This window comes from Kogia breviceps, chromosome 4 (genome assembly GCF_026419965.1).
Source record: "Kogia breviceps isolate mKogBre1 chromosome 4, mKogBre1 haplotype 1, whole genome shotgun sequence".
Taxonomy (NCBI): domain Eukaryota; kingdom Metazoa; phylum Chordata; class Mammalia; order Artiodactyla; family Physeteridae; genus Kogia; species Kogia breviceps.
The window spans coordinates 66020084-66035634 of NC_081313.1; the positions used below are offsets into that span (position 1 = coordinate 66020084).

The window sequence follows — 15551 nt, forward strand, 5'->3', positions numbered from 1 at the left end:
GCTCAGTAGTTTTGGCTCGTGGGCTTTACAGCGCGGGCTAAGTAGTTGTGGCACACGGGCTTAGTTGCTCCAGTTGCTCCATGGCATGTGATATTCCCGGACCAGGGCTTGAACCCGTGTACCCTGCGCTGGCAGGTGGATTCTTAACCACTGTGCCACCAGGGAAGCCCTGTTTCTAGATTTTTTCATGATGGCCGTTCTGACTGGTGTGAGATGATATCTCATTGTAGTTTTGATTTGCACTTCTCTAATGATTAATGATGTTGAGCCCATGGTTCTTTTTTGTTTTAATATTAAGCAGTGAAAATTAGGTAGCCCTTTGAATTTGGAGATGCTGAAGAAATAGTGTGAAGTAATGTGTTTCAAATAAAGGAAATTGGAAAGGTTGAAAAACATGTCACTCCCCCAAAACCTTCTCTGAACCCCCAGCTCCCCCCTCCCCACCAAAAGTGAGTAATTCATAATGAAAAGCAAACAGAACAAATACATGGCAGTTTTCTGTTTAGATGAAGGTGATATTGTTTTTGAAAAAAAACTAGAAATGAGGGGGACTTTGTAGTGCATTCTTTTTAAACTATTTCCCCCAAGAATCTTAATGTCTGAATTTACTTAAAATGCAGACCTTCCAGGCTTATGTCTTATAAAGAGCATTTTGCTAAAAAGAGTTGTAACTTAAACTGAAATAATTTACACAGTTGATTTTACTAAAATAGTAGATTTGGGATAAATTTTAAAATATTTTTAAATGTCATAGTTTTATAAATCTGTTTTCTGATTTAGTTATTCTGTTTTAATACATTAGGGCTGCTCTTCATTTACTCTAGGAATCAAGCACAGAACCTCACAGAATTAAAAATTGAATCAAATTTGTAAACAGTTTAATAACTTGAGCTTACATGCAAATTTATTTTCTCATGATTAAACCTTTGATGTAATGCTTCCAATGAAGCATTCAAAGCTAGGAATGCTATTCCACTAGCTAAATGTCTCAATATTTTGGCACTTCTTGGTTAAAATTTTGAGTTAAATACCTGTATATAGTTTTAGAATAGTAGCACTACCTGATTTTATTTTCCAGATAATATTTAAGAAATCACATTTTATTTATATATAAAACTGTACAGCTTTTAAAGCACACACACATATTACTTCATTTAGTTTTTACACAAAACCTGTAAGAGAGGGAGATGGAAGTTATTCAGAAATGAGGAGAGTGAAGTTAGTAACGTACCCAAAATTTCATGGTTGTGCACAGGTTCTTAGAACCTGCTGTGTGTCCACCATTGTTTCCACTAATCTTTTAGCCTCTATAAATGAATATGTGTACCCTAGAATTTCTTACAACTTAATAAAAGCAAGTTGCAAGATTGTACATACATTATAATGTCAATTGGTAAAACACAGAACAGAAAATAGCAAGTGTTTTCTCTTGGTGAATAAAGGTTTTGAAAGGTCACATATGCACTGTTAATAATGGCTACCTCTGGTGCAGATGGGGGTTGGAATTGGGGGCAGGGGTGAGTATCTCAGAAGAGATTTTAGCCTTATCTAAAGTACAGTCTAAGTACAATCGTGTATGACTTGTAGAATTTAAAATAATTTTTAAAAACTGTGAAGAATGTAGGGTTGTATTCTGGGAGTTATTGAACTATACCAGGAAAGAGAAGGGATAGCTTGAGAGGTAAGTGGGGGAGTTACTACGTTTTGTAAGTAAAAACAGGTCATCAAGCTGTCTTTGGAATCTCTGTGTAAAACAAAGAAATGGAAAGTATCTTTTCAGAATCATTCTGATTTGTTCATAGTTTTGGGAAATACTCTGCAAAGAGAAACTGGTTGTGGTGCTATATTGTGCAACAAATTAATATCAATCAAAGTGAGGGGGGATGTTTGTTTCATCACAATAGCTTTGGTAAATTAAAAGTAATAAATCCCACTGAGAACCATGAGTATGTTCTTGTAATTCTGCATTGTATAACTTTTTCTGGTCCGGTGGGTAATTCCTTTGGGCTTTATTCAGAGGGGCGGAGGCGTGGACTGTGGTTACCTCCGCTCTCTCTCCACCCTCCTGGGATGTAGCGTCTGATTTACAAAAACTTAAAAACATGACTTTTCACAGGAGCTCGCTATTACCTTTTTCAAAGTTTGCTTGAATCAGAAGTGGGATTTGTGTAAAATATCCCCTGACCTTGTCATGTGTTCCTTTAGAAAAGCCAGCAGATCCAGCCCTTAATGCTTGGTTAGTAAGAGAATATCCGTAGCTGGGTGAGGTTCTAGAATAATTTAGCACCCACCACACATCTCTGACTGAAACCTAAATGTGACTCTTGAGACCAATGGACTATGACTTGGTCTGTCTGTGTGAATTTCAATATCCTTTCTCCACTAATCAACTTCATGCCTAAAAATCTCTGAAAGAAGCTCCCTGTTATAGTTCTTCTCTGACCTTTCTGACTCACACATTCACTTTTCAGTCTGACAGCTTGTCACCTTACTCCACGCCCAAAGCAGCCAGCTGTGGTCTTCACCCTCACTTAGTGGCTCTCTGAAGTGATTCTCCAAGATCCACTTTTTATAATACAGGCAACCCTCTACATTTATTTGTGATAACAGTAATAATGATAGCAATAATAACAGCAACCATAATTTATTTAGCACCTACTATGTTTTCACCATTCACTACATAGATTCTCTCTAGTCTTTACAACAGTCTTGAAAGGTAGGTCTTGTTATCCTCATTCAACTCATGAAGAAACTGAGATACAGGGAGCTTTCCCAAGCGAACTTTCCCAAGGATATGGCAAAGTAAGGATATAGACCCATGTCTAAATAGTATACTCCAAAATAAGCCTGCCTAATAGCAGATCTCACTCTATGGTGGTAACAATGAGGTTCCAATGAACACATATTGCTATCAAAATTCAGTTTTTTGCCACACATCAGTTTCTTGTTAATTTTGATGTTTGCTATAAATTAAACAGATATGAGTTAAACTGTTGAAAGATAGTTGCTATTACCTTTTCCTGGCATTTTCTACTTCAAAGACTATATTAACTGCTATTTTCAGATATTTATACTAATCTGATTGTCTGCTAGTCACATTCCTATCCTAGAAATTGTTCAAAAGAATTGAGTACCACTGGCCTCTGTTCTTCAATAACTACAACAAAGTCAACACATAGTCAGTCACTGGTTTGGAAAGGTGGGATGAATTCTATTCATTCAAAATCATTTCTTGGTTAAATATCAGTTAAGAACACAGGCTTTAGAATCATGAGCTCCCAGCTTTTTTGACCTCAGGCAAATTACTTCATATCACTAAACTTTTTTTTTCTCTGTTAAAGGTCATATTAAGAAGTCATAGCTTGTAATTTTTTGTTTGTTTCTTTCCTCTTGTTTTGATGTTGAATGAGATAATCCATGTAAAACACATAGCATAGTGTATATCTTATGATAATAAATGTTTCTCTTTATTATGTAATTTTTATTTGAAAATAATTGTTTAACATTTGTAGCTATGTAGCATAATGACTTGACACACTTGACATACTGTAAAAATTTGTTGATTTAGATCATAAAACATTGCAGGGTTTTGGTGAAAGCTTTTATTATTCTTAGCTAGACTGCAAATACATACTAATGTGTAGTGTATATCTTGAAGCCCTTATAAAAAACCTTTCTTAAAAATTTCTTATTTGGTAGTAAAGATGGAAATAAGAACAGAATTCGTTGTTTGGGACTTTTATCATGTGAAAACGTATTTTCCCATTGCTGCTTAGATCAGATGAAAATAAAAAGTTATTGAACATCATTATTCCAGTAACATGAGCCATCTTCTTGGTCCTAAATGTCAAAGACCTAAGCATTGCATCAGTGTCACTGGGAAGCCTAAGGCAGAAATGAACAAATAGAAATTTTTGTGTCAGTCAAGGTTCTCCAGAGGAACAGAACCAACAGGAGAAGGGTGTGTGTGTGTGTGTGTGTGTGTGTACATATACATACACATATACACTTTCATTCATACATATGTACACACATATGTATATGTATATATATGAATTGTGTGTGTATATACATAATACATGTACGTATACACACACAGTTCTAGTCAACATATTCTTAGATAGGCAATTGGAAATAAAAGGCATACATACTAGATCTGTCAGTGGATTTGGTATTCGGTCTATTCATAAGGTTTCAGGGACAATATGAGGAAGAAAAAGAAAAATCTTCAGTGCAAAATTATTGTCAGAAGCTTATCCATCTGACAAGGAAATTTGTTTTCAAACAATGTACAACTCAACATCCCAGGGCAACAGGGAGAAGATAGCACAGCTCTCTAGACCTTATTCTGCAAAAGTTAATCCAAAGGGTTGAAAAATAAAGTTGAGTTAAATTTTATTAATGTTGATGTTTGATTATTTCAGCCTGACAATTTACAACCCCATTTTATAATATAAATAGTTTTCTTTGCTAGCCTTATAGATGATTCAGGATAGAAGTGCAGACAGGTATCTAGAATCTAATAATAAAATTCTTGTGATATATCTCATCCATAAATTATGCAAAAGACTGTGGATTGCTGTCAGTGTTTTCACCATCTGTACTATGTTCAGTCCTCCCCCAAATGTTTAATTTTCTTATTTGAACATATTTTAAATTAATGAATAAATTCAGTATTATATAAAATATTTAGAGTTTACAAGGTATTTCATATACATTGTCTAATGTAGTAATTTTTATCTTTTCATGAAACAGCTTTTGGTTTAATTGATTTTCTCTATTGCTATTTTGTTTCCAATTTCATTGTTTTTTGCTCTAATATTTACCGTTTCTTTTCTTCTGGTTGCTTTAAGCTTAAATTACTCTTCTGTCTCCTCAAATGGAAGCTTAGGTTATTGATTTTAGATCTTTCTTCTTTTCAAATATATGCATTCAAAGCTATAAATTTCCCTCTAAGTACTGCTTTTCATCCGTCCCACAAATTTTAATAAGTTGTACTTTCCTTTTCATTTACTTCAAAGTTTTAAAATTTCTCTTGAGATTTTTTTATTTGACCCATGTGTTTAGAAGTATGTTGTTTGGAAGTAATTAGAAATATGTTGTTTAACCTCCAAATACTTTGGAATTTTCCAGCTGTAACGTTTCTGTTACTGGTATTCCAGTTTATTTTCATTATGATTTAAGAACATACTTTGTATGATTTCTGTTCTTTTAAATGTGTTAGGCTATGTTTTATAGCCCAGTGGATGATCTGTCTTTGTGAATGTTACTTGTGAACTTGAGAAGAGTGTGTATCCTGCTGTTGTTGGATGAAGGATTCTATAAATGTCATTTAAATCAAGGTGATTGATAGTGCTCTTCAGGCCCACTGTATCCGTACTGATTTTCTGCCTGCTTGATTTGTCAGTTACTCAAATAAGGGTATTGAATCTCCAACTCTAATAGTGATTTGTCTGTTATACCTTTCAGGTCTATCAGTTTTGCTTCTTGTATTTTGACCCTGTTATTAGTTGCATACACACTTAGGATTATTATGTTTTGTTGTCTATTATATCTTTTTTTGATTTTCTGAGAAAAGCATTATTTCTCTGATTCTGAAGGATAATTTCACTAGATATAGACTTTTCGGTTTTGGGGCTTTTTCTTCAACACTTTAAATATTTCACTCCACTTTCTTTTTGTTTGCATGGTTTCTGATGAGAAGTCCACTGTAATTCTTTACTTGTTCCTCTCTAGTTAAGATATCTTACCTGCTCTTGCTTCTTTCAAGATTTTTTCTTTGTCTTTAGTTTTCTGCAATTTGAATATGATATGCCTAGGTGTATGTTTTTTGTTTTATTTTTTTTTCTGGTGTTTGTCTAGTTTGGTATTTCCTGACCCTCCTGGATATGTGGCTTGTTTTCTGTCTTTAATTTTGAAAAATTCTTAGACATTAGTACTTCAGATATATTTCTTCTACTCTGCTTCCTCTTCTTTCTTCTTGTGTATTCCAGTTATTCATATGTTATACTTTTTGAAATCATCCCATAGTTCTTGGATATCCTGTCATTTTTCATTCTTTTAATGTTTCGTATTTCAGTTTTGGTACTTTCTGTTTACCTGTTTTCAAGCTCACTGATTTTTATTCCCTTGGCTGTGTGCAGTCTGTTGATGAGCCCATCAAATATATTCTTCATTTCTATTATAGTGCTTTTGATTTCTAGCATTTCATTTTGATTTTTTTCTTAGAGTCTTCATCTCTCTGCTTACATTGTTCATCTGTTCTTGCAAATTGTCTACTTTTTCCATTAGCACCCTTAACATATTCATTGTAATTATTTTAAACTCTCTGTGTGATGATTCCAACATCTATTCCATGTCTCAGTCGGGTTCTGATGCTTGCTTTTACTCTTAACACTTTTTTGTTCTTGCTGTCTATCATGCTGTGTAATTTTTTGCTGAAAGCTGGTCGTGTATTGAGTAATAGGAGCTGAAGAGGACTTTAATGTGAGGATTTATGTTACTGTGCTAGGAGTTGTGCTGTATCTAATGTTTATTGTCAGAAGCTTCAGATTCCCTGGTGCCCTTGTTTTTGTCTCTCCTCTTATCTTTGGACTTCCCTGAATACTTCTCCTCAAAGAGAGTCTGCATCTTCCAGCTCTTTCAACTCTAATCAACTGTGTTTTACTGAAACCCTATTGGTGTGATGGTATGGTGTAGGAGAAAGGCATTCTACCTTTTTATGATTAAATATCAGTCTTTCAGCAGGCCTGTGTCTTGGGGCAGTGAGTTTCACCAGTGTTTATCTGGTGTTATAGCTCTTTTTTCCCCTCTCCTCTTAAGTGAAATAAGAAAGGGAGGGAGGCTGGAGCATGAGAAATATCCTTACCCCATGTGGGAAGAAACTCAGATCAGGTCTTTTTCCCTGGAGAGTAGGCCTTTGCTACAGAGAGTCTCTGGGCGTATTTCACAAAGATGATTTATTCCCTCCCCACCAGCTAGAATCAGGAGAGGATCTTTCTTGGATCTTCACTATGAGAACCTGGTGGGATTCCTGGAGGCAAAATCCAGGAAATGGTGGGCTGTGCCCCCACCCCCAGGAGTTTCTTAATCTCCAGCTAGTCTACATTCAGCCTCCAGTAATGCATTGTCGTTTAACCAGTTTATGCTCCCGGGTCCTTAACTCCAGGGAAACAGATCTCAGCCTTGATAATATGGATTAACCTATCTCTCCAGCTTTTGAGGTGGTGGTTTGCTCTTCAATCTCAATTATCTGATTGGTCCAACAAACTGATTTTCAGTTTGTTCAGCTTTATTTTAAAGGATAGGAGTGATGACTTCCAAGCTCTTTACATATCAGAAATGAAACTGGACATCTCCCTTATGTAATACATTACATTTACTTAATCCAAAACAGAGAACTGAAATATTGTTGACTAAATTCTGCTTTAACAATTGAGAAATTATAAAAATGTGGTTATGTATATATTATATAAGAATGATATATAAAGTGGATACTTTTATTAATTCTGTTTAAGAAAGTCAAAACTTAAATGTCTATCTGTATTTCACTCATTTTATAAATACTTATTGCATGATAACTACATTACAAGTACTCTGATTATATTCTGTACCATGTGATTTATAAGGATTCTCTGCTAAAAATAAATCTTCACTACTTGGACACTTAAAAAGCACATTATTAAGGCTCAAGCTAGCAGTTTCTTGACTGAAAAATAGTTGGGAAGAATCTGTCTCACCTTATAATTTGCATAAAAGGAAATTTTTCATTATTTGTGACTTCTTGTTTAAGAGCTCATGTAGTAATTTAGAGAGCTCAGGGATTTTCTAAATTAATACAAAGAAGTCTAAGTTCTCTACAGTTTTCTTTTCTCTAATCTAAATAAATTGAATTTTTATCCTTTTGTCAAGAGTCACTATTCAGAGATTTGTAGAATGCTACAAAATTACCACCCCTTGTGAATATTGGCCGGTAAAGATGTGCTTTTCTGTAGGCATGATAATAACAGTATCACTTTTTTGGGGTGGGGGGCTGTGTTGGGTCTTAGCTGCAGCACCCGTGATCTTTGCTATGGCATGCAGGATCTTTTGTTGCAGCACACGGGCTCTTCATTGTGATGTGCAGGTTACTCTCTAGTTGTGGCATGCAGGTTTTCTCTCTCTAGTTGTGGCACGCAGGCTCCAGAGCACATGCGCTCTGTAGTTTGCGGTATGCAGGCTCTCCTGTTGTGGCGTGCAAGCTCAGCAGTTGTGACATGCAGGCCTAGCTGCCCCGCAGCATGTGGGATTCTAGTTCCCCAACCAGGGATTGAACCCATGTCCCCTGCACTGCAAGGCAGATTCTTTACCACTGGACCACCAGGCAAGTCCCAATAATAGTATCACTTTGGAAGGAGAAATGTACACTCACAAAAATCATTACTTTGTCATGTTTTGTGTTCATTCAGCTTAGGTAGGTTATGCATGTGTTGTCAAGACTTCAAAATCAGCAGATGAATATGAATAAATTCAGAAAGGAAATAAACATTGCTGGTAACTTTTAATATTAAGACATGTAAGTATGTAGAATACAAGCACAAAATATATTACTATATCTTATTTTTCTGCAATGTTTGAAGATTTTCAAAAGCAAAACAAAACAAAAATGTGGGAGGCACTCTGGTGAATTGGAAAGCCTAGGGGACAAAGAGTTGAAAGATTTGGGTTTTAAGCTCTGGTTAGGCCACGTGTTTGTGTGACTTTGAGTTCATTTATCACCTCTCCTTCCTTTTAAAATTTCATACATAAGTGAGACCTTTGGATCAGGTCATTAGTAAGAGTAGTTTCAGCTCATAAATTATATAATTCTATGTCACAGTTCACACTAGGATTATGCAATTATAAAATTTATAAAATACGTATAAAAAAGTTTTGTCATTTTCCTATAAAATTTGCCTGAATTTTCTTTCTCTTTTTCTTTCTTTCTCTATTTTCTGTTTCTTTCTCTGTTTATTTCTTTTGTGTTGAGAAGGGTAGAAGCACATTGAAAAATTTAAATACTTTTCCCAAAGAATAATAGCAATGCTTTCCTTGGATAAAAATTTGTTACTGGACTTACACGTGAACAAGATGGATAGATGCTTATGTAGAATAGTTGTTGGATCAGCAGAATAGAACATCTTCCCTCTGACTTAATCCACCTTCAAACTTCATTTACTGTTTATGATTTATTTCTTTAGATTAAGACAGATAGCCCTATGCTTTTAAAATTTCTGTACACCTGATTATTACCAACTTTATCTGCCAAATCATTTTAATTTATTAGGTGTTTTTCTATGACACCCGATTCAGAGGTACTATGTGTTAAGACTTTTGATTTGGGAGAAAAGGAAGGAGAAAACAACTGGATCCTGGGGCATTGCTCAGAGAGGGTAAATTTTGATAGGTAGATAGATATGAAAGAAACATACATATTTAAAATTTTGTATTTGTAATAAATGCGGCATATATATTGTGCGTATGTGTGTGTATTTATATATATTTGAGGTGTAGGGCAAGATGTGGGACTTGAGGACATTCTGTGAATAAGACATAAAGAAAGGTGAAGTGAAACTACCAAAGTCTGTAGGGAAAACTGAATCCCATCATTTCTCATAAAGCAGCATCTCAGAGTTTGTTCCTTGAAATAGTAAAAAGGAACTGTCCGGCAAGTAAGAGGTTCCCTAACCATCTGCTTTGGGGAAACTTTGCAGGCTATAGCCCTTCCCTGAGATTCACAGTGAACGTTTACGCGTTAGCTTTATTGAATCAACATTTCCCAAATGTGTTTGAATTTAAAACACCTTTTACTGGAGTGTCTCATGAGATTTTGGAAAACACTTGCAGAGAGTACTTTCTGTTTACAATTATTACTAATTCTAGTAAGTATCCTCCAGAATAATTGGGATTGACTATGTTTTTCTGCTGAAGAATTCAGTGTTTTGTGGTATTCATTACCCACAAACTTAAGCTCTAGTATCTAATTTGAAGTAAATCTTTAAATGTGTATTCAACTTTCCCACTGTTTGCCTTATGGTAATGAAGTGGCATTATTTTATTTCATATAAATGAAATTTTGAATTGTACCATATTTCCAAAATTAATGAAATAATTTATTTTTGTAGATAAAATAATTTATAGTTCTGCAAGTTAAACACAGCAAGACTCTTTCTTTATTCTCATACTTACAGGCTAGTTAACATCCCAGTGAACTGAATGTACTAGCAATTCTTTCTTTCCTCCCCCCCACCTTTTTTTTTTGGTTTAATTGTTTGATCAATCGCATATTAATGAAATTATTTTTTCATAAATTCACAATTTCATCAAATGCATGTCTTTTATTTATTTTCTAGACTAGCTGACAAAAAATATATTTTGGATTTTTCTTAGTTCACTAGAAAAGAGAGGAACTTAAGTCTTTATTTTATTGTAGATTTAGTGACAGAATAAAGTGATCTTTTTAAACTTAGTATATAGTATATATAGGAACTAGAATTAGTTCCTATTGTCATAAACAATAGAAATAATAGTGAGATTTATTATTGCCCCATTTCTTGCTCAATGTAATTTTTTTTTTTTTTTTTCTGTACGCGGGCCTCTCACTGTTGTGGCCTCTCCTGTTGCGGAGCACAGGCTCCGGACGTGCAGGCTCAGCGGCCATGGCTCACGGGCCTAGGCGCTCCGCGGCATGTGGGATCTTCCTGGACCGGGGCACGAACCTGTGTCCCCTGCATCGGCAGGCGGACTGTCAACCCCTGCGCCACCAGGGAAGCCCTCAATGTAATTTTATTCAACAGTTATAATTTAAAATGTAAATAAAGATATAGATCTCCATTTTTGTCATCTGACTAAGCTGTTCTTTCCATGGATACATTCCCACCACACCAATGACTTTGTCTCTAGTCATAGACCCAGTAGAAGATGTTCTCCACTCATTATTATTTGTCACCAGTCATATTCGTCTCATATAGTACCATAGCTTCTTCCCTGCTCTCCCAAAGAAAATGATGTCCTTTTTCATGACCAAACCTCCACAATCTTATCTCCGAATACTACCTAATACCTTAATACCTAATACCCTAATACTACCTTATGCTTTACTTATCAGTTACTGTTCTCAAATCCAATCCTGAGATTGGATTTCCTGGAAATCCAATCTTTCCTCTTTGAGCTTGTAGGCTATTAAGTACATCACCTAATTTTTAATCCATTTTGCCTGGTATTTATGTATGTGAATTACCTCCATACTAGGTTTTTAAGCTGCTTGAATGCTGAGGTAGTGCCCTAGCACCTTCTGTATTCCATGGCACTTAGCAAGATACTTGTATTTTGAGTGTTAGACAAACATGAGATATTTCTTGAATTAATAAATGAGTGAATGAATGTGATTTTACATCAGATTACCTAAGAAAAAGGTTAGAATATATAAGAATTTATAACTACAGAAGCAATTTTGAACGGGGTAGGTTACAAAAGTTTCTTTTAAATTAACACTATAAAAGCAACCAATGTATAGATATTTTAAAGTTGGTTTCACTTATAAAATTGTAGATATTAATAATGTCATTAATATCTAAGTTTAACTCTTTATATCTCCTTTCCAAAATGGTCAAAGATGTTTAACTTTTGTCTTTTTCTCTTTTTATCATAAATAGGTATAAATAATACTTTAAACACTCTGTGGACTAAAGAATAAAATATGACAAAAAGAAAATGACCATGACTAACTATTTACACCATCTGTTGGTAGGCTAACAGACATACTTGTGCTTAACCAATGGCATGTATATCTACAAAAGTTCCTAACTACAGAGACGAAACTTAGAGATTTTTTTCTACTCAAATAGTATTTTGTGCCAAAGAAATAATCAAAAGATAATGGGAACAACAAAAACAAAGAGATTCAGTTTAATTGAATTCAAGGTTTAAATTTTTGGTGTTTTGAACCAAAATAGTTCAAGGAGTAATAAAAATAGCTTCACCAATGGAAATTTATCTTCACTATATTATGCTGTAAAAAGTCATGTACTCCAAGTATTCATGACTATCAGTGAAACTTCTAGTGAACTGGCTAAACAAAACTGTTTTAGGAGCAGTGGACATCCAAGTAACACTTATATTACTTCAAAGAATATGTGTGGCCTATAGAAACCATACCCAGAGATTACCATTAGCAGCAAATTCTACCTGAATAGCTTTGTAGGAATTAATTGAGAGGACTTCTGGTTGCCTTATTGGATCACAAGAAAAAAAACAAAACAAATAAAATAATAAGAAGAACAATAACAATAAAACTAGGATAATTATGGCTAAAGGACCATGTTTTGAAAATAAAACACACAAAATGGAAAATCTGGATCTAGGCCTGTTAGGTATGTGTAAATTATTAGTGATTTATTACTAGCTCATATAAATTTACTTAGCTTTAGTGATCATGCTTTTCTTCCACCTCTTGACATTGTTTTAGATCTTTTAAATGCATTTTTAGGACATTTAAAGACATTTTTATAGAAAAGGAGGGTTTTGGGGAGAACTATTTGGTGCTCTGATGAAATCCTTGAATACATTTAGGTAGGTAAATAGAAAAGGCGATGAACAAACTGTTCTTCCCTGGAACTCTATAGGATCATTTCTCAAAGTTTCTTACGTTGAACACTAATACTCAAGAGATTAATAAATGCTACTAAGTAAGAAAATGAAGAAGGAATCTGCAGAATCTACAAATACAGTAATCAATGGATTGAGTAAAACTAAAAGGATTCCTTTACTTCTTGAAGCTTCCAGTATCCTAATGTGCATCAGTGACCCTCAAGAAGAACATATAGTTTGTAGCACTTGCAAAGAATTGTTTGGCCTAGGACCACTTTTTCATCAGACATCATGTATTAGTATGGAACACACTTTTTAATACACTGTGCTATTATTTCAAAGTAAAAAAACAATGATGTGCCTTACATTAGAAATATGTAAAATTATTATAGAATAATCTACCTTACATTTCTGTAATAAAAAATTGTACATGAAAAAAAAATAATAATAGGGGCTTTCCTGGTGGCGCCAGTGGTTGGGAGTCAGCCTGCCGATGCAGGGGACGCGGGTTCGTGCCCCGGTCTGGGAAGATCCCACATGCCACAGAGCGGCTGGGCCCGTGGGCCATGGCCGCTGAGCCTGTGTGTCCGGAGCCTGTGCTCCGCAACAGGAGAGGCCACAGTAGTGAGAGTCCCGCATACCGCAAAAAAAAAAAAAAATTGTACATAAAAAGATGCCATTAGAAAAGATATGCACCACTCTGTCATCATAGAGCTTCCATGTTAGGAAAGTAACTTTGTAAAAAGTTGACAAATATAAAAACTAATCATACACTATGATGTATGCTAAAAACAGGGAGTTGAGATACGTGGTCAGGAAAGACTCGAGGCAGGTAATATTTAAGCTTCACGTAAACAGAAGAAATAGGCTTTTAGAAGTGAGGTATTCCATGAAGAAAGAAGGGTATATGCAAATGTTCTAAGGTGGATAGAAACTCGGCACGGTTGGGTAGTAACATACACAAGAATTTAACACACACACACACACACACACACACACACACACACACACACACAGGGAGAGTTAGGCAGGCCAGATCATGCAGAGCTTAGAGCCCAAAGTAAGGGAGGTTGGATTTTATTCTTTGTGCTTTGGGAAACTTGCAGGGTTTTAAACAGTGAATTTTGTTATTTGATTTACATTGTGAGATCACTTTTTCTGCTCTATGGTGGATTGATTGAAAGTGGTCCCAAGTGGAACTCTGGAAGACCAGTTAAAAGGCTGCTGTAATCCAGATGAAAGATGAAAGGGGTGTTGTATTGTCAGATTCAAGATACAGTTTGATGCTTTGCAGTGGAAGATAGGAGAGAAGTAGCAAATAAGCATGACCTTGATCTCCTTTTCCTCCTCTGCTCTTCTTTCCAGATAGCAGCAGCAGTGATATTTAGCATTACTTTTTGCCAAAGTATAAATTATATAAATTACAAATCTCTCTTGAGATTGACTTTATTTGATGTAATGTTTGGAAGAGTTCCAAAATGATTGGCAGAAACAATGTGTAAAGTCGCTTGGAATCACATCTACCTCTTTGCCTGTTCCATCCATCTTATTCTGACACTTTATTTTAGCACACCCTTTCATTTCGAATGAATCTCATTTTCTTTTATGACACTCTTTATAGGACATGCAGATGAAAATTAATTTGGTACTATGAGAACTCTTTTAGCAAGGATATGCCACCATGGCATTCTCTACCATAGCTGTCCTTATCAGCACTATGATTTACACTAGCCAAGTGTTATTCCCCCTAAATTTAAATCTTGCTTCCTACCACTTATGGCCTTTGAGTCCATGATAAAAAAAGCAAAAGCAAAACTAAGTTAGGGAGGGACCTCTTCCATATAGAATGCTTATGCTACACAGACATATTATTCAGACTAATTTTAACTTCACTTACTCAAATTTAAATTACATATACTTGTATATGTTAGCCACATTCCAAGTAAATGAAAATTATAAAGAAAATAGAGTTTTATTTAATATTTGCTTCATTTGTGTTAACGAACTGAATGGCCTCAAAAATCTGTGCATAGAAATATTTTCTCTTGAGTTTTCTAAGATTATTTAGTGAATACACTAATATGCAAGTATTTTAAGTATCTGTTAATAGCAGGTAACAGAAATAAGCAGTGTTTGCTTTGGGGGATTGGCTGTGAAGAAATACCTAACAGTGAGGATTATTAAACTTTAGACGATATTAAAGAGTGAGATCAGAGAATACTTTAAAAATAGACACGTAAAAAATCTATATCTGTTATCTATATAATATATGTATATACACACAAATAAAATATACCATAGCTCATTTGGTTTTCCGTGTAGGTCATAGAGACATTTACCTTAAAGATTGCGTCTTAAATTCTCTCTTTTTAATGATTGAAAAAATTATGTGCTTTAACATTTTCAGTTATTCACCAAAGAATTTTAAAGTAATAGCTATACATTTAGCAGACCTAGTTTCTGTTAGTTCTCTTTGGCACTGAAGTTGTAAATAGGAAGATAAATATCTGTGAAGATATGTCCTTTCACACGCTCTTCAAGCCCTCATTATTCCTCATCTGATGTATTATAATTTTTCCTAACACATCACCCTGCTTCTAGTTTTCCCTTTCTCTAAGCCATTCTCCGTCTTGCTGCCAAAATGATCTTTCTAAAACATATTTAATAATGCCATTCCTTGTTTAAATTCATTATTTTAAAATCCAAACCATCTCTCATTGCCTGTAGGACCCACCCGTCAGTGCATCATCTCTTTCTGTTTCTGGTTACATAGCTGACGTATACCATTGTTACCCCATTTTGAAGTTAGGAGACTGAAGCTCAGATAGGCTAAAGAACTTCAGCAATGTCACAAAGCTAATAAGTGACAGAGTTTAGGTTACATGTTATATGAATTCAGTCCTTTGAAGTTTGTTGAAAATTTTCTTAGGCACCATAAATGTTCT

The 15551-nt window shown here is 34.8% G+C and overlaps 1 protein-coding gene across 3 annotated transcripts in view; it reads left to right on the top strand.

Annotated features, from left to right (window-relative positions):
* XRCC4 (X-ray repair cross complementing 4) overlaps positions 1–15551 on the top strand; it is a 274940-nt gene that overhangs the window by 212202 nt on the left and 47187 nt on the right. The window lies entirely within an intron of this gene.